At 37.1% G+C, this 20,891-nt stretch overlaps 1 protein-coding gene across 4 annotated transcripts in view; it reads left to right on the forward strand.

Moving 5' to 3' along the window:
- Positions 1–20,891, forward strand: part of CDH12 (cadherin 12) — a 539,049-nt gene that overhangs the window by 136,767 nt on the left and 381,391 nt on the right. For 3 of the 4 annotated variants that reach the window (XM_038160521.1, XM_038160530.1, XM_038160539.1), the window contains exon 2: positions 12,787–12,894. The exons of the other annotated variant lie outside the window; for it this stretch is intronic. The gene's annotated coding sequence lies outside the window, so the exon portion shown is untranslated. The remainder of the gene's footprint in view (positions 1–12,786; positions 12,895–20,891) is intronic. 4 annotated transcript variants of the gene reach the window in all.

Here is a 20,891-nt window from a genome sequence, read left to right on the forward strand (position 1 = left end):
TTTGCCCTTCTTATGGTTCTTGTCTTTTGCCCACCAGTAATTATAAATCATTAAGTGGTGGAAAAATCACTTGCAGAATTGTTATACTTTATCAGGAAGCTAACTGGTTTGTACATAACTATGCTTAAGGGATAAATCTTGTCTGCCTTGGTCTTCTGAACTAGCCAGAATTCGTTCGCAACAGAAGCTGGTAATTTATCTTGCATCTTTAACTTCTACTTCTTCCTTTTTTCCATTTCACGTTAATGAGAGGATTTTGTTAGACTTGGAGAGAGAAGTAAATAATGCATTTAACCTTACATTATCTGTTCAAATACTTTTTCTTTCATAGAGGCCTAACTTTGAAATCCTCTCTAATTTTACTCTAGTTTGTCTGAAACTTTCTGTGTAGATGACCTGAAACTTGGTTTCAAGAGAAAGAAATAATATTGGTTTTTATCTGTATTTACCATCTATGTACTGCCTTTTATTTTATATAATTTAGCCCTCTGATCTGCTTGAGTTTTGCTCTCTCAATTTGTTAAGGCTTTTATACTTCAGGCTTGGTTTCCTCCTGCATATCTGTCTACCTTCATCTGTTGTAAAGAAACAAATATAAGAGAAATTACAAGAGGAACTTGTGATAAAACATAAAATAAATGGTCAAATTTCTCAGTGTAATCATGATCTTAGATAAAGGAACTGTTCATTGTACAGGATTTTCTTCCTTTCACCTTTGATTGCTGCTCACATAAAACAATCCTGAAATAATCTGCAGCTTCTATAAAGATGCAGCTAGTAATTAGCAGCTCTGATCTGTAATGGAAGAAAACATCTAAGTACGTGGAGCATAGTGGTAATCTTTAAGCTCAAGTAGTTGGAAGGGGAAACTAAAGTCAAAATTATGGAACTGCTTAGGAATATTGTTTTTGGAACCAAGTTCAGCTACTATTGAGGCTTTAATGCTTTAGAAACTCTTCAAGGGTTTGCATTTTAAGAGGGTTTTTAGTGTTGAGGTTTGTTGGTAAGTGGTTGTTTTGTTGGATTTTTTTCTTCCAAAAAGAGTTGGAATTTTTTTTTTTTTTTTTCTGGTAAGCTTACATTTTTGTTTATGAGAGATTCTTGCTAGTGGTAGCTGTGCTGGATCATGTTTCCTTGAAACTTAATGTGAGTTTTTAACCTAAGCAGTTGGGTGCCATTCATAATCCTTATGGTCTCAAATTACAAGGGAAAAAAAATTCAACTCCTGATGACTGCTTCAGGATGTATATTTTTCAAGCACATAAGGTGGTTTTATGTGACTCTAAAACACTGCTTACAGTAGTTCCAATACAGTCAAATTCTAATTTGGAAAATTTCCCAAGGCCTGGAATTATGTCTTATGATAGCATTGCAATTAGAAAAAAACACATCAGTATTATACCAGTTGCTCATACTCATGTTATTTCCATCACTTGACTAATTTAATTTTTGTTTAACTAGTCTCTTCCTTTGTCTGCAGCTATATATGTTTCCTTATAATCTTATGCTGCATAAGCTTTTCTTACGTGTTCCCTTGTCAAAGTCTGATTTATGTTTGACCTGGTGTTGGTTGCTATTCCTAAGGCCCAGTTCTGCTCTGCTGTCCCTGACAGCTGACTGAAATGATGGAGAAGTCAACATGCAGGGTTGATGCCTGTCCCCATGGAGGTCTGTGAGCCATGCTATGACACTCTGACCAGCACTACCTCTATCTTTGCTGGAGTGCTGCTTGCTCACAGGTGTGATAACCAGTGACTTGGCAAGATATTTTCTTTCTTTAGTATTAAACTACCAAATTAATCCATTGCTATCAATACATGGCAGAGTTTTAAAGTAAGTTTCATGAGCATGAACTGAAATCCAAAAGTATCTGGATTGTATGGCTCAAGAAACTGTAGTGTTAGATTATTTCATGTGTTTTGGACTTCAGGACAGTACAGTATTTCCACTTGCTTTAGCTTTTCAGGTAAGGAAATTTTTTGGAAATGATGTGAACTAAAAATCTTTGGGCAAAAGAGACTAGGATACTTTTGGCATTGTAAGCCACTTGCTCTTTTAATTTATGTACTAATTAATACAGTTGAAGGCTGATGTAGGAAACTTCATATGATGGATAAAATTAAAGAGGAGTTTTTCAGCATATTTACTTGCTTATGTAGGCAATATTACATACAGGACTACAGAAATTGTAGATCAAGACATGGAATTCTATCATCTGTGAAAAAGTCATGGGAAATAAAGGAGTTCAGGGAACAATGAAGAAGTCAGTTTAAGTTATGTAATTATGGTCAAACTGCTAATAATTGTGCAGAGACAAAAACATTGCCTCATGAAGTGTAACTGTATGAATAAGTAATATTCATCATCACAAAAATGATAGATAAAAATGTATTGAATTTCCTGTTTATGAAGTAATTGAGTAGCAGTAAACATGGGACAAACTGATAACTGCTAGAATGAACACAAGCAAATAGAAAATAATTACTCCTTTTGTAGGCAGAATTAAAACACTTCTGTTCCTGCATAATAATAGGAATTAAGATCAATCTAGATGTAGAAAAAAAATTTTGCTAATTTGCATGATCATCACCATGCCTGGTTTATCCAGCTACAGGTGCTGATAATATTCACAAGAAGCTTGCTAAAAAAAATGCCTTTACACTTGTATTATAATGTGCACACATACCAAAGAATTTATATGCCTAATTCAAGACGTGCATTTGGTAAAATGAAAAGCCATATGTTTCATTTTGAAAGGAAAATTCACATTCTGTGACATTTCCAGTGTGTGCCTACATGCTTCATGACAACACTGCAAAATTGTTGTGAAATAATACAACTCAAACCCAAAATTTTATTGCATGGTTATAAAACAAGAAAAAAACAAATTCTGTGATCTCACCATTTAAAAAGATTGCTTTAGAGTGAGTGGAATTTTTCAGATGTATCAGTGAGGAAAATGCTGCCAAGTAAGTTGTATAAATGTGCTTGTGGGCTTGACAGAAATCAGGCAAGAAGTAACAGCCAGTCTTCCAAATCCTGGGATCAGTATTCATCCAATAGACATTTTTTTCTTTTTTTTTTTTACTGTTAGGCAGAGCAGACTATTGTTTTTGTTTTGCTTTACTGAATGTACCAGTCTTTTCTTGTAGATTGCTTCCAAGGAATATAGGTGAATCTTTATTCATAACAGCGAGTAAACATCAGTTTAAAAGAATCACCGTAGTTTCCTTTATTTCCTTATCATAGGAAGTAGCTTTAGTAAGCAATTTTCTGCTGTAGGGAAACCAGAAAGTAAGCTTTTTAAATTTTTTTTTTTTGAAGAAGGGGTTCTCAAGAAGGGGTGATTAGAGAAAGTTGGAAGATATTGTGACAGAGTAACTATATAACAATATGCATATCCTAAGAGGGTAAAAAAAAGCTCCTTGGTGCTGGTCCTTGTGGTCCTTGTACCCTCAACCTTGTCTATTATTCACAGTTAGACTTATAGTGCACAAAAAGCCCTGTAAATTGCATCACTTCTGCTCACAGATCCAATATTTTAAAGCCTATCCAAAGCCTGTCTTGGCATACATTAGGCAAGGTACCTGACATACCTATGGTGTGTTAATATAGCTAGAATATATTAAAGTCAATGTCTGTCACATCTGTGAGCATGTTACTATGCATGACATTTTTCAACATTCTTACACTTTTTTTCCTAATAAGTGCTTTTCCATATTTTTCATGCTAGCTTCAATAGAAATGATCCAAAAGATAACTTTTCTTCAAAAATCTGAGTTGTTTATAGAACCTAGCCCATCAGTTCTTTTGTTAATGAAGAAGAATCCTGGTGTGTACCATGATATGTTTAGCATATAAATGCTTTTAAATATGTGCATAATATATGTCTAGCAGTTCAGAGTATTTAGTTATATTGTGGCTGTACTACAGAGCTATACCATTTGAACAGGGTGTCACACAGCTTGGTTGACTGTAACCAGCTCTGTTCTTCTTGTCGTACTTGGTGTTAAAAAGACGTGAAAGATGTGCTTGCACTGACAGCAGACAGAACCCTGGTTGTCGCAACACTTGAGTACCTTTGTTGGTTGCTGTAGTGGTATCGGCAATTTTATGTTTCTGGAATATTGCTGTATAATTGTAGCCTGAATAACTAATACAAAAAACAAGGATTTGTTGCACATCAGCTTTCCTAACTGGATTCTTAAGTGTGCACACATATTTATTGATATGTCAGTTTTTAAATGTGAGAATATATATGTATTGTGTATTTATTAAACCTACATTTCATTTCTTGTATTTAAAATACTAGATGTGTATCATTGTGCTAGCTACCATTGCAAACATCTGACTTATACTAGATAGCTTTTTTCCCTGAATTTACAAGCTTGAGGAAACAGGCAATTTCATAACTCTAGACAGTATATCTGTGCTGGTACCCATAAGATTAAATATTGTGCCAGTCGCGATAGATAATTTGTTTAAGCCTAAGGAAGTTCAGAACAAAAAGGAAAATATTCTCTGCAGGAAAATATATAGAGAAGTAAAAGGATTGAGTACCTAATAAAGGACTGCTAAATCTAGCTTTGCCTAAAAGCAGCCTAATCTTTTTCTCAAGTACTTTAATATGACTGAATTCCCTCTGCCAGAGGAGGGAGAGAGTGCTTTTTACAACTCTACAGGTTCTATAAAGCACAATGCAATGTCTGCCTGTTGTATGCGTCCACACAAATGCACAGCAAAAAACTGTCATTTGGCTATGCCAGATCACAGTCTTGTCATAAGGCAGGTGACCACTGATTCTTTCAAACAAGGTGCTGTCCGTACTTATATGTGCACATATCTACATATCTATCTAAATATCTATCAATATATAATATATTTATATAAATATATATCTGTATCAATACGTGCATGTCAACTTTTCCTGTGTGTTACTCTCATACCATGATGACCTGTCCTGTGTCCTTTTTGCTTGGGTAAAACAAAAAGGGATTTTAGTGGGCAATGTTTGAAACCTTTTGATGGGCAATGTTTCAAATAGGGGAACTGACTTCTCTATATATTTCTTGATCATTACTTGATACTAGTCATTATTAAAAATAGAAGACTGTTCAAATCTATCTTCTGTAGTTTGGAATATGAGCTGTATTTACAGTTAAAAACACATAATTTGGGCAGTCTCTCCATCTGCTTGCTAATTTGTGCATCTGTGGCCTTGTAGGGCATGAAATCTGTGTGTTAATATAGTGCAGCTTTGGCTTTCTGAAGTTTAGGAAATGGTAGTGATTTCTGCAGCTGAATTACCAGGCCATGCTGAATGAAGTTCCTGGGTATAACAGTGAGAGCCTATGTCTGTAAAAACTGTATTGGTTTGAACTGGGCTTTTTTCTTCTCATCTTGCTCCTTTTTTAGCCAATATGGTTGCTTGTCTGCTGATCCATGGGAAGATGTGGATAACTAAGCACTAGGATTCCTATGGGAAAATTTCTTGTCTTGCATTTGCTGTTTATGTGTGATTCCCCTCTCACTGATGTTGGTAGCCTAAATGTTCATGTCTAATAATTAAAGTTATGTATCTGAGCCCCCTCTTAAGTCATGGGTATTGCAGTAAGGACTATCCCACCAGCCTTTCAGCAGGAAGACTTGTCCTTTTGGCTATGCTTCTCTTTCTCCAGATTAAAGACCTCTGGGGTCAGCTAAGATGGAAAGCTGAGCCTTTACCAGCCAGATCAAGTCAGCCCTACTGACCTTAACTTCTCATGTAGCAAAGGCCCAGAGGCAGCTATGTCAGCTGGCTGGATTTCTTGCCTCAGATGCCAACTGAGTGAAACCCTGATTGTGAATTAAACCATCATGATATTCTTGCTAAACCAGAAGGAGCAACCTTGCTAACCAGAAGCTAGCTTCTTATTGCCTTTCCTTCTAGTACCTTATGCCAGCACAGCAGGAGAAATTTCTGCTACCAGGCATTGCAAGGATATAGAAGTGTCAGTAATTATTTCAAAGTTGTAGTTTCTTAAATTTTTACTACTTCTTTTGAAATTTATTTACACAATTTTGCCAACTTTACCAGCTGTTGTCAAACCTAAACCTAGAAGCTTCTTTGGGATATTTGGGTTGTTGCACGTTTCATCAGCTCCCCTTAGGTGCTTTGATCTGTTGTTTTGGAGCAGATAGCAAGACCAGGGTCTGAGGGGAGAAGGCTGAAAAGGAAAAATGTTCTCAAGTGATGCTCCCTCTCATGTAGTACGTGAACACCGTTTGTTAGTACCAGACATTTCTTCAAAGGATATTATTTGTCTCTGTCTCGTGGTGTTAGACAAAAAACTAGCAAAGAATTAATGATCAGGTGTCATGATATTTCTTGACTTCTGTGTTTCTTGTAGCTAGTGCTGTCTGTTCAGCCCAAGCCAAAGTGGTGACTATCTGACTATCCATTATTTTTATTTTGCTATCTCCTCCTCCAATTAATTATTGACTCTGCTTTGCTATATGCCAGTTCATAATGAGTGGTAAGATTTTAGGAAATTATTTCAGGGTCTGGAAAAAGAAACAGCTAATTAAAATTACTAAATGGTGTTAAATTTCTGAAGATGTTATGTGTTGGTGCTGAAATCTACAAATGCAACTTTTCAGTCTAAGAAATCAATAGTAGTCCAAGTAATCACAAATTGGCTGTACAATACTAACTAAAAAGCTGAATCTACATATAGAGACACCACTTATGAAAACCCCACCCACAAAATGAAAATGTTCTATGTTGTTTAATCCCCTTCAATACATATGACTTCTTTGAGCCAAAAAATGTTAGGTGCTATCCTTTTGAAAGCTCTTTCAGTAATATGTGGTTCAGTGATTACATCTCCAAGATAAAAAACAAAACAAATTAGATAAAAATTATTTATCATTAGATTACTATAATTGGCTTTAAAGGCAGGCTAAAGACTATGTAGGAAAAATGTTGTAGTTTCAAGAAGAGGCTTAAAATTGTGTTTTGGAAGATGCAGTTTGGAGATGTTTTTCAGATTGTGTGGTAAGCAACTCTTACAATGTAGTAATTTATCCTTATAAATAAAACAGATGCAAGTTGGGGAGATCAGTGTTAAAATCTGAAGTTGTCTTAATGTGGTTGAGTCATCCCTATGCCAATCATAGTACTGTAAAAAGAAGTTAGAGAAGCACTTGTCAGACTTGTAAGGAGGAAAAACTAAAAATGTTAACATAGTTTATCCTCAAGTGGAGAATATTCCATGTGTAGTTTATTCTGTTATTTCAAAGGTTTATATTACTTTTTCCTTTGTCTGCATTTCAATATGGCTTTTAAATTATTTTTTGAGATTAAAAAATACTCGTGCTAGATTTATTTTTGAATGGTTTGTTTACCGCTTTTTGGTGACTGCATCTTGAAGTTGTTTTCTACTAGTAAATCTGTTCACTCTGTAAGAGGTTATAGTTCAAAAAAAAGAATGAGAAATTTCAAAACAACTTTGTGTAATGAAGCTGTTCTATATTTTGGTACACATTTGAATATGCTGATGTAGCTATTTTGAAGATGCATTGTCAGCCAAGGAAATGACCTATAATTCTGTTATGTTCAAACACAAGGAAACCGCAGCTGGAACGCAGTACATAGACTAAAGCAATAAAACAACAATTAAAAACTTTTTTGTGATTTCTTGGCCAAACCCACCCTGAAGCCAGAGTAGGACCAATATTTCTGACACTACTAAATTTGTTAAACTAGTTTTAGGAAACTTCAGGAGGCACTCTTGCTGTTGGGAGAAAAACATTCAGGGCAGTTTTGTCTGAAGCATTACCTACCCAGTACCTGTTAATTCCCTGAATCATTCTCTGACTTTAATGATAGCTTTATAACCCTGGAATTAATTTAGTAATTGATTCACATAACCTTAATTACAGTGTGAAGTACTGGAACTCTGATTGTACATGAGCCAGACTATAATCAGTGATGCATGCACTCTGGAAGAAAAATCCTGTCAGAAGTGAATGATCTTTATGGGCTGTGGATATTTAAAAGTACAAGATGACAACAACAAAAAAATCCAAATAAATAATCAATATCTTCTTTAACTAATGGAAATCCAATTTAAGAGAATTCTGTTGTGTCTGTATATATCAGGAAATTCAGCATAATTTTAATGATTTACTGGCTTTCCAATAGAGTCACAGCGTCTGTGTCTGTCAGTTTTCTGTGATAGCTTTTGAATATATTGGCTAGTTCATCTTAAATTTGTCAGGCAGTAGAAGCCTGCAGGCAGTGAAGGAGTTCTGGTAAGTGCTGTGAAATTGTGAGGTGGGAGAGAAGTCTGTGCCTCTGTCCATGCAGAGTACAGCACTGGAAGAAGGGCAGCCAGGTGGTTTGGCCCCTGGTGCTGTGCCCAAGGCAGACACGTGGTACCTGCTGGGGTTTTGACATGGATCTGACTTCTATTTTAGCCGTCTAGCCAAAAAATGGAAACAAGGAGTGGGAGGAAGGAAACTGAAAGGTTTTAGATGGCACAGAGGAAAAGGAGGAAAATAACACCGTGGGAAAGAGCGTGAGGGGAAGTGAGGCACATGCTTGTAGTGAAAGAAGCTACAGCTATATGGACAGAGGACCCTGCTTACTGAAATGTCCACAAATTTTTAAGAAGACTTAAAGACATATTTATTTTTGATCTACTGATGTAGAAAGATCAGGAAGCTCTATCACTAATTGTGTACAGAGACTGCATACATCAGCTATCGGCCCTCTCTAATGCAAACTGAGACTGACAATAAAGTTTTTCTGGGAATACATATGTAAAAATTGGTTGTTTATGGGAAAGAAATTTGTAGAAAATGGGTAACTGCTGAAGTTAACCCAAACCACAAGTTTTGTGTTACCTATTGTAGCTCAAGGAGATAAATAGGTAAGGAATTTACATCTGCCCTGCTTCTGACATTTTCAGCTATTCCTTTGAATATCCTACAGGGTAAAAAAAAGTATCTGTCTCTGTCTGTCCTTTCAACAGACCTAGGAAGTATTTGTGAAATGTGAACAGGTGCTGGAGGCAGTCTGAAAAAGTGTCCATATATATATATATATATATATATATAAGCACTTAAGCAGTATAGTAATATATATTACTCTGAATCTCACTAGAAATCAGTATTATTAAATAACAGAACTCCTTAAAGACTTTTTTGAACCTGTTTGCTCCCAATAAAATTAATGTCCAGAGAAAAAGAATTGCAAAGAAAAGTAAATCTGTTTGCAAAAAAAGTTGCTTTCTGCTGTCTGATTGCATAGTATATATAAAATCTGAATATTGTTTATGTATTCAATTACTTTTACATTAGATACTACAGTTTGAAAGACTGGCAGCAGTCACCTTGACCGAAGCAGTCACCTTGACTTACAGTGACAGTGCTACTTTGTTGCCAGTAGCAACATCTGTGTTAAACGTGCTTTAATTAAGTTTGAGTTTTGAAGTTTATTGCTGTCACAGTACTTGGTGGCATTTTGTGAAAACGAGGTGGGAATATTAATACAGCTCATCAGCCAGGTAGTCTCTGCCCATTGCTCTCTCTGCCAACTTGATACTCCACGTCCACTGTCCTCAGAAGAAAGGTGACATCCTGCTGGAAGACATCTAGTGGGAAAGGGTAGAAAATTCTGGTGTCAGTTAATGCTGCACTCAGACACATAAGTCAGGTTCACTTAGATGAATTCCCTGCATGAGTTCACTTCATGAGTTACCTCCAGTGTGTAACTTATGAACTTCTTTGAAGACAGAATCCAGTGAATTCACATGGCTTCATCTTTTCTACTACATTTGCAAAGTTATACACTGTTTAAATTGTCCTCTTACTACAGAGATTAACCTGGCTCACTGTTTGAGGCTCTCCTGATTACTCGAAGCTCAAGTGGAAAAAAAGTAATAAGGATTACAAAACCTATCAGGCAGAGGTTCCATTTTGCCTGAAATCCACATTACTAATGACTTTTGACAGACAGACAAAACATTTAATTACTGCTAAACATAAGACTTTTACAATTAGGTAGATTGGGTTTGTGTGGCCAGGTTTTGGTGGCTGGGGGTGAGGGAAGAGCAGCACACAGAGAGCTGGTAGAAGCTTCCCCCATGTCCAATGGAGCCCATGCTGACCAGCTCCAAGATGGATGTGCCACTGGCTAAGGCTGGGCCAATCAGAGCAGGTAGCAGCTCCTCTGTGATAACATATTTAAGAAGTAAAGAAAAAAAAAAAGTATAATGCAGATGCCATTGTGCTCAAAGAGGAGTGAGAATATGTAAAAGGAACAACTCTTCAGACACCAGCTTCAGTGGAGAAGGAGGGGCAGGACCTGCTCCAGGTGCCAGAGCTGAGATTCCCGTGCAGCCCATGGTGAGGCAGCTGTGCCCCTGCAGCCTATGGAGATCCATGGGGATGCAGAGATCCACCTCCAGCCCATGGAGGAGACCCCCACTGGAGTAGGTAAATGCTGTGAACCTGTGGGAGGCCTGTGCTGGAACAGGGTCCTGGCAGGACCCGCAGACCTGTAGAGAGAGGAGCCTGTGCTGGAAAATTTTCCCTTGACACAACATCTGAGCACGATGTGCCTGAAGGACTGCAGCCTGTGGTGAGAGACCCACACTCTCACAGTTTGTGGAGAGCTGTTGCCTGTGGGAAGGACTCAGGCTGGAGGAGTTAATGCAATAATGTTTCCCATGGGAGGCAACTCAAGCTAAGGCAGGGGAAGGACTCCTCTCCCAGAGCAGTGGCAGAAAATCCTGTGATGTGTGATGAGCTGACCATATCTCCCACTCCTTATCTCCTTCCACCACTGGGGCGAGATGGTAGAGCCCTGAAGGAAGGAGGAGTGGGATGAAGGTTTTTTTTTAAGATTCATTTTAATTCTCATTATTCTGCTCTGATTTTCATTGGCTATATATTCAATTCATATCGTCAAGTCTACTTTGCCTGTGACAGTATTCGATGAGTGTTCGCTCCCTGTCCTCATTCATCTTTCTCATGCATCTTTCATTATAATTGTTTTCCTCTACCTAGTTGCAGAGGTGAGTGATAGAGCACCTTTGGTGGTGGCTGAGCATCCAGGCAGAACCAAAGACCACACTTAGCCTATTTTATTATGTCTTGCTGCTGAGGAAAAGAAGCATGTTGATGAACTAAAGCTGCAGTGCTCTGTGTTCTTTTTTTGATGGTCCTGGGTTTTTTGGTTTTTTTTTGTTTTTTTTTTTTTTTTTTTTTTTTTTTTTGTTTTGTTTTTTTGTTTTTTTTTTTGCTGTTGTGTTGGGTTTTTGTTTTGTTTTGGTATTTTAGTGGGAAGTTCGTGAGAGTTAATTTTTCAGCTTTCATCAGATAAGCATACAAGTGTCAGCAGAGCTGAATGAAAGTATGTACTTTAATGAAATACAAGACTGAAATGTTGAACTCTTCCGGATCCATTATTTGGACTGGATGTATTTGTAAAAGTTGTAATACCTGTGTGTTTGATTTTCATTTGATATATTGGCTTATTTGGAGGTTTAGGTGCATGAGACAAGTATGATTAATAGGCTTCCTTCATGCAAAGCTGCAAAAATAATAGTAAAAAAATAATAGTAAAAAATAGTGGAAATTCTAAGTAGAAATTGGGGCAATACTCTTAATTTTATTATGTAAAGACCTTTCAATTTGCAACTTAATTTGGTTAATAGAGGAACCTGTCACTTTTTTTCTACGTGGTATAGTGCTCTTTGCTAAAGAGGAAAGAGAAGGTTGAGGGTACAGAGTAGGACTCTAATTGTTATTATTTATGTGGTTGTTGGCAGTGAGACTTGTAGTATAAGGATGAGGTTGACTCAAACATTCACAGCTGTGTCTCTGGTTTTGTTTGTTCTTTTCTGATTCAAGTTGGATGGATATGTGAGACGAAGCATATTGGTGACTAGGGCTGGAAGTTTATATGCTTGGCAAATGTTGGAAAATATTAGCTCTTTGCTAATTCTTCTATTCTTTTACTACAGATCTTTTAATTTACAGCTTGTGTTCAGCGAGGTAGAAATAAACCTGATTTTTGTTCACCCAATATATAACCAGTGAATTTCCTATGTCGTCACTACAGAACCATATGTATGTACAGACAGAAATTGTTCATATATAAATATTGCTCAATAATTAAATTATTTAATGACTATTGCCATTATTTTGTAAAATATTTGCTGGACTTGAAATGCAGAACCTATTTTTCAGTTGTTGTTATTGGTTCAGTGTAAAAATAGCAGTTGTTAAAAAGCAGTCAAAATTAAAAATTGTATGTTGCATCTTTTTCTGTTCTCAGAGGAAGAACTTAATTTCCCTATTGATGTTTTTGATGCCATATTGCTTAAGAAAATGAGCAGAAATACAAAAGCCTGTGTATAGATTTTGAAGGCATAATTGTGATGATCAAAAGCCTAATGGGGAAAAAATTCTAAATTAAATTAAAATTCAATTTCTCAGAAAACAAAAGAGCTCTGAAAGCTCAGTGTCACTCTGAGTAAAGCAATTCATTACCAGCCTGTTGAAACATCAGCTTTATTCTAATAGAAATTGTGGACACAACCCATAATCGGGAAATGCTATTTGAAATAAATTGATTTTATTTTTAAAGCTGCCAAAATTATAGTAGATTCTAGTGTGAGTCATTAGTTTAACAGCTGAAATGTCTGCATCAAGCCCACGAAAGGTAATGTGAGTTATCTTTGCCATGTGTATCACCAATTGGAGCTGTGCCAAGATAAAACTAATTTCTTGCAGGTGCCAAGCTGGAGATCTTGCAAAGGTGTTCCCAGGAGTGTTGGTGTTGGCCAGATCAGTAACACAGTCTTTCAATTTACTACACTTCTGAACAGCTGTTACTCACAGGTAGAAAGCATTCACACGACTTCCTGCATCCATTTCTTTACCTGCAGGCCTCAGGTGGCAGGTTTCTGCATGAAGTGTGCCTTATCAGCAGTTGTGTTACTGTGATATATGATAATGGGTTATCAATGAAATGGAAGTAAACCAGGCCAATAATCTATAAAAGGAAAACATATTGCAATCACTGCAAGAACTGGATAATCAGTTGAAAGAAAAAAAATCTCAAGTACTTGTTTTATGAAGAGCCTCAATAACTGCTCACAGTGGAATTTTTATTATTTGTTTGACAAATAATAAATATTAAACAGAGCAAGTTATGCATCTATAAAACACCTGCATGCAAAAAGTATTTAAGTGAAGCCAAACAGTGTAGATTGCAACATGAATATAAATGGGCAGGAAAGGATAAATACCACATACAGCTCAGAATTGTTTCACTCTTTATGCATTTTAAGAGAAGACCAGTGGACTTTGGAATTGATGGCAGTTCTCAAAACCAGAGAGAAGGTCTTGCCATCCCTGATAAATGCCAGGCTGCCACTTTTTCTCCTCCGGTTATCCCTAATGCACCAATGTACATACCCCTCACACACACACTGGGAACGTGGCTGGCTGTAAGAACATCCCCTCCTTTTGTTCAGGTGTCCCAGACCCACAAACAGCCCTCACATAAGCCAAAACTGTATGTGTCAATCTTGTTCTTAGCCACTGGCTAAACATGTTCAAACTTGCACACAAAATTCCCTCTGTTAGCTCCTCTTTGACCTATGTTCACACTCATAACTGGTTGCAGATTTACAGTCTCTCCTATCTTCACTTCCTTGCTGCCTAGTTAAGTTTGAAATTTGCAAGCATCTTGCTTGCTCGAGCACACATGGAATAGACAACATGCTTCTGAAGGTAGTGAGCTTGGAATAGAGTTTAAAAAGAAGACAGGAGGGACTGCCATGTTCAGGCACCAGATCTCCTCCTGCCATTCAATCAGATGCTCTTATTCCTGCTTCCATCCTCCTTGCTGTGCCTGCTACTTCTGAGTCACCTTAATCTCTCTGGTTTTCATCCTGTCTCATCACAGACAAACAACCTGCCCCAATTTACTTTTAACCTTTAGGGCCACTGTTTACTACAGACATTCTCCATTTTGGTATTTCTGGTGTTACTGAAGGTAATCTCAGACTCATATGATGGTGTTTGCCAAAGTTCTGCTGGTTTTACAAGACTCCCTAAAATGTTTCAGTGATGCCCATTGAGTTATTAATGTATCTTTATCCCACTCCCACCCCCTTGAACCATTCAATGAAATGAATTTCAGCCCTTCCTCGCAGCAGCAGGTGAAAATCTTACTCATTTATTGCCAAGGCCTGTGTTGTGTCCAGCAGATTCTCACATGATCTTCAGGAGTTTCTCCCATCCTCCTCAGTAAGCTTAACCTTACTTCAGGGCCCAGTTACCTGCAGTCATGCCTCAGTATTCCAGTTGTTCTCTTTTGTTCCTCATCCTGAATTTAACCTATTTTTCTGTCCAGCTTGCCGGAGTAGCTTGTGCTCAGATGCAAAACCAGCCAGTCTGACATTGAAAGAGACAGTTTTATTTTTTTTTCCATTTTATTTTTATACTGAGTGATTGTAATATTAAGCATCTTTGTACAAAACCAACACCCTTGTACTTAATTTCTGCATATGAATACACTTGAAGAAGAGGAAGTCTGATTTGCTGCAAGGTGGGGTAAAAGATCCACTTTTTAGAAATAAGGAATGAGGAAAATATCTGATTGGTAGATTTTCAGAATGTGTAAGAGGCTGATCCCTTCACATGTTTGCATGCAGGCATGAATTTAAATTTCCTCTGCAGATCATCATCCTTGTTGTCAAAACTCATTAATTTCTCAGAAATAACTGAAAATTGATTAACTAATTGATTAGTTTATCAGCAAAGCTGATAAATGTTCCAGGTATTTCTGTAATTTTATTGTGGCTGGGAAAAAACCAAAAAGTCTGAATTCACTTGCCTCCTTGATTTTGATAAATTCAAATGAAGTTATTATAAAATAGGTCAGGCCTTCAGGAAGCTTATAATAAATTTTCAATAAACAGAGGAAAAATCATTCCTACTCTCTCTTTATTCAACATCAGATGGAATTGAGAATTGCTGAAGAAATACTTGAGAGTGGCCTCTGCAGATTTTACATCTGTCAGTAACTGGCTGATAATGTGACACTATTAAGAAAGATTCAAGCTCCTTAACTTCGTCACACAATAATGCCACCAATGTATTCCCAGTATAATAGCCTTCTATATGCCATAATCCAGGCCATTCTTGACAAGTACGTTGCCTTTCTGGAATATGAAGATTGGCACTGTCATACAGGTAGAAAATATTGAAACAGTTACATAAGAGTAAATCATTATTTCACATAACCTACAGCTAAACCTTTCAAGTAATGATTGTCTCCTGCCACTTGTGTAGGCTCTATTAGATTTGATTTTTTTAAGGATAGATAATCTTTCCCCAGTGTTCCTGGTATTGTTTTATGGTTTTTTTTTTTTTCTTGTTTTTATATTTTAATCAATCTGTGAAGTAATTTAACAGTACGTGAAAAGAAATTATGTCCTAGTTAAGGAATGTGACTGGCAGAGCCATATATGACTGATTTAGCACCATGTTTACCACTCTGTAGCTGGTAGAAAATCAATAAGTTACTGAGTTCACAAGGCAACCAGTAAACCATGGTGTGTGACTCCTTTCATGGTGTAAGATTGTTCAGGCAGTGGCCTCTCCTTTAATATTGCAAAGCTTATTATAAAGTTAAATATTGGTGCTATGAACCCAGAAACAGTAATACAGCATTTAACAGTGGGATTCTCATTAGACCTGAAGATAATAATGTCTCTAGCTCAATATTAGCTGTCCTCAGCAATGATAACCCTAACCCAGGATCCCTTCTAAGAGGAAGGACAATTTCATTCTTCCACATTCACAGTGTTTATCACTTAAAAAGGAAAAAACAAAAAAAAAAAGAGGAAATTTCAGTGATACTGATAAGTCACAATAGTGGAAAAGAAAATGAAATGGTAAATTCTGCCAATGTGAATATTATTCCTATTTATTAATTCTCAGTGCCTGGTTTTAAGAGCTGTGGATTATATTAACAAAAATTGATGAGAGCTGGTTAATATGGGCCTGAGTAGGTAAACATCAAACTCTAAGAGCTGAAAGATCCTTTCACAATTCTTCTCTTTTGATCCTTGAAAGTGCAATAGCGGAATTGATGTTTAAGTGCTCACAGCCCTTTCTCTTTTGTGCAGAACAGTGAAAGTGTTGTGTGGGTGCCTCACCCTTGCATTCAAAATACTAATGTGCAGAAGAGAATGAACCACGGACCTGTACCTGCTTAATTGCAGCTGAACTAAAATCTACATGTGAAACTCAGTTATTATTATTCTATTTGCAATAATAATAATTGTAGTCCAAAATAATACAGGACAGCCTTATTAATACTGCCTTATAAAATTATTGCACAGTAACTTGCTAGCACCTATTTACGTTTGTCAGTGTCCGATGCTCCCATGTCTCTTTGGGTTTCCTGTAGCAGAGCAGTGCTGAGGTGCTTCAGGACATTGTCAGCAGCTGGGAAATGTTTGATACTGGTGGCGACAACCACGAGTTCCTTAGTTTAAAGGTCTGTATGGGGTTATTTTATAATGGAGGGGTAATATTTGAATCTCTTGAAAGGTTTCTGAATGATCCTTTTCAGAATCTTTTGGCTCTAAGCGTCTGTGAGAATGGAAGAGAATTGAAAAGAGTTTGGAGGTACTGTGAGATGATAATCCCTGTGGCACTCATGAGTTGTGTGTATACTTCTCAGTCTTAGAAGATCATGCTGTTATTAAGTATTTGTTTCTGTCGTACTTGCTGACAGAGAGTATATTGTTTGAAGCTAGTTATTTGGAGTTGGCCTTACATAACCAATCTTTCTTATTTAGAGTAAAGTTTAGCTCTTATTTATGAGTTGCTTACTTTATATATTCTATTAGAAGTAGGAAGACCCAAAGAAATTCTGAAATCATTGTATAGTATCTTAAGTAGGAGTTTGAAGAAAGCTTTTTTAATTATGAAATTTTTATTATGAAATTTTCTCTTGAACCAGCTCTTTCTGAGTTTCTTATCCAGTTTTAGTGAGACTACAGACTGGAGTTATAAAAAATTTGAAAAGAAGATTCAGAGAAAGATACACCTATGGGTGGTAGTCTTCTGAAAATTGAAAAGTAGGACATGGAGGGCTGTTTCATACTTTTGTTCTTAAAGAAAGCTTCTTTGGGTTGTCGGTAGTGCAAAGGTCATCACACCTGATGATTTTAATTGTAAGGTTTGCTGTAGTTGTAGCTGTTTTTTCTAAAACCCAGGCTTCTGATATAAAGGAACAAATGAATCTTGGGTTTCCTTAGAAAAAGAGCATTCTTCTGATGATTGTAGTTTAGGAGAAAACATTGAAAATATGTTCTGTGTTGCAGAATTATAATCTGAGAAGAAAGCCTTTACTCTTCTCCTTTCTTAAAAACATGGTCTCTTAGTAATCAGGCTATGTTGCGTTCCTAGTTTGGAATTTCCTAATTGTGGCATCTCTGGAAACTTAAAGTACTGTTTTCCTTTTTATAGAATTAGTGGGTGAAATAGCTTAATAGTTGGAAATTTTTAGCTTTCTATGTTAGATTTTTTTTGCTTTTTTTGTTTTTCGTTTTGTTTTGGTTTTTGTTGGGTTTTCAGTTTTGTTTTTTTTTTTCATTTTAGGATTGCGACTATATTAAAATATTGGCCACAAACATGCCTTTTAAAATATCACTAAGTATTTTCTTTTTTTTTAGCACTGACTTCTACTGTTATATATGTTTGTTTTTTATAAGTAATTCTATGTCAACTTTAATTGTCTGTTATCATACTGAGGAAGATCAGGTGAATTTACCTTGCAACTCCTGCACTGGTATAATTATCCATGGAGCTGGATTGGGCCATGGTGTTGTAGGATAAAATTCAAAGTTCACATTTCTATGGGCATGACTTGTCAAGTGTTAATTGTTGCTCTACATATTATAGACAAGGTCTGAATCTGAGAGAATCTTGAAGTAAATCTGCTGGCACCTTTTCTTTAAAATAAATGCACTGAAAATATTGAAAATCTTCCAGCTGATGTTTAATGAAACATCAACCAGAACAAGGTGTATTTTTTGGAAAGAGAAAATTCAGCTTTTGGCATCTGGAAATGACAGGAACTGGAATCAGTGTCTCCCTGCCTATTTTGCTCTTCTAGAGCAGTTAGGTTTTTTTCCATGGCTTTGCTGTCCAAGTGATTTCCAGTTCTTCACACATACACCTCTAGATTCAAAGTTATTCTAACTTTGTCTGCCTCCTCTGAAAATTTGGCAGTACTCACTGCCAAGGGAGTATATGCTCCCTTTATCTCCTTAGGAGTTTCTCATCACGCACCCTGTCTGCAAGTTCTTTCTGTGCTCTGGTGCTGTTTCTGCCCACCACATCTTGCACTCGAGAAAGCTTTCTCTGACTGAGCATGCTCATTTGCTCTCAAGGCCATCTCTCCACCCATCCAGCATGTCTTTTTAACATAGCACACAAGCACAACAGCTCTTGTGCTCATGAATCCTTCAAAGAAATGGAGTGTGCATTAGAAGATGAACAAGAAAAAGAAAAAAAAAACAAAACCAAAACCCCCAAAAAACCACCCCAAAGATACCGTCATTAAGAACATGTAAAATGGACAATCGAGTCCAAAGACTTCTTCATCATCACTCCTAGAAGTTAAAGGTAACATTGTTAAGCTGTAATGTGATTTGGCATGGCTTTCCTTCTCTAGCTAATCTGTGTATGAAGTGTGGAGTTACATGACATGCTAATACCCTTTTGGATGAGATTAACAAAAAAAATCAGAAAAATTGTCCAGGGTAACATTTTTAGAAAAGTCTCTAAAGTTTCTCATATAATTTTGGGTTTTTTTCCTTCTGAAACGAAGATGGTAAATGCTTTGGCTTCATAGGGCACTGTACATAGCTTGTTCAGCAAACCTAGCTTTACTGATGTAAGTACATCCTCCGTTTTATATATATATATATATAAGTATGTTAAGAGAAACTTGGAAACAGGTTATGCCTGCTGGCAGGCATTGGCAAGCATCTGACAGTTGTCTGAAAACACATGTACAGACTTGTGATGTTTTATGGCCTGTCATTATCTTCTCACTGCAGAGTATCTGTGTCATAACTCACTGAAACCATGCTACATGGAACACAGATACTCAGGGAAGAATAATACAGTCTTTTAACACTATTTTCATTTTAAAAACCAATATGTCCAATGACAATAATGTTATGATTTTGGCCATTATGAGAGTTCAGTTCTTTGCATCAGAAGAGAGTATGGTAACTGGAAAAGTTTTCTAGTATTTTGGCATTGGAGCTTCTTATTTGTTTCTGATTTTCCTTATATTCCACATGACTTTTGAAAAGGGGAAAGAATATTTACCAGTTGTTGGGATCTCAGCCTGAGATGCATGTAGATAATGTGTATACATCTGACCATGACCACATGTGGTCCACAAGACAGCTCCTGCTGCTCCATTTGCTAATTAGGTAGGGTGGGAAGCAGTGTTGGAAAGGCAGTGAGCATAGAGTTGTGCAGGGCATCTGCAGCTGCCCTAGTGCTTTCTTTGCCAGTTGCAACACTGCTGTTGAGCATCAGTGCAGGTGGTCATATGGAATCAACCTCCTTGTTGTCTAGGGACACTGCTTTAAGCAAAGCTTGTTAGTGTGATGATTGAGGAGATGCAGACTGAGCTCTGTGTGGGAGCCTGAGACAAGATGCTGTGAAGTGCCAATCCTTTGGTTAACAAAGGGCATGCAGACCAGTCCCACCAGCCAGGAGAGCAGACACTCAGAGACACAGGACAAGCCAAGGACTCATCTGGAAGACCCCAGACTATGGCACTGGAGTATAAAAGCCCAGGGGTTCCTTTGTCAAGGGTCTCTCCTCAGAAGCATCAGCTTGGCCTGTTTCTGTGTTACTGCACCATCAATAAGTGGTTTTATGGAAAGAGATAGGTCAGATTCTGCTAAGGGAAACCTGGTCTGACAGTGAGGGGGGGGGGGTGTGTAGGGAATCAAATGGGCACACGTCATTCACATCATCAGCTGTGAAGGGCTTTGGGCCCAGCAGTGAAAGTTTCTGGTGGTGGCAACGTGATTGCCAGAGTACCTTCTGAATGGTCACAGTGAGAAGCTTCCTTACCAGTGATCATGTACCATAAGTGCTGCTATCCACATAGGCACTCTGACTTTACAACTGCCTTTGCAATACAAGCAAAGCAAAAATGAGATGTCGAAACAGACTGACCCAGCCATCTTTGACAAAGACACAGGATACCATGCTAAAACTGATGACTCTAGTGACTGAAGCCAAGCTTTCTTGCTAAGAGGTATCCTATCCCTATGCTAACATTCTAAGTGCTTCTTAAAATTAACCTGTCTTGTAAGGTCAGACATCCAAGACAGGAATAGGTGTACCTTGCTTTTAGATAAGTTACCACAAGAAAGCAAAGTGCCCAAACTGAGTTGCAATTAATTTTCATTGATATAGACAGGGGTTTTTGTTTGCTTTATGTTCTTGAGAGGTTAAATACAGAAATCTTCGGATGCAGTTCCTTTACGCTTAGCTCAGATGCAAATCCTGAAGACTCACCAAAAACTCTTGTGAAATGTGATTCTTTTAAATAAGCTTTAAAGTTCTGCTGCTGTATATAGCTTTTAAGTTTGGAGATATTTGCAAAAATGCATGCAGAGAAGATAAGAACTTGGAAATCCATTCAGGCATGTGATTGCTTGAGAAAAATTAGTGTGTAATTGAAGATTTCATTTGTGCCAAATTTTAATAAGCTTTTTTTTTGTGTTTCTACTTTCTGAATGGCTAGCTGACTGTAATAAATTGAGTACATAGGT

The sequence above is a fragment of the Motacilla alba genome, chromosome 2, assembly GCF_015832195.1.
Source record: "Motacilla alba alba isolate MOTALB_02 chromosome 2, Motacilla_alba_V1.0_pri, whole genome shotgun sequence".
In the NCBI taxonomy this organism is placed as follows: domain Eukaryota; kingdom Metazoa; phylum Chordata; class Aves; order Passeriformes; family Motacillidae; genus Motacilla; species Motacilla alba.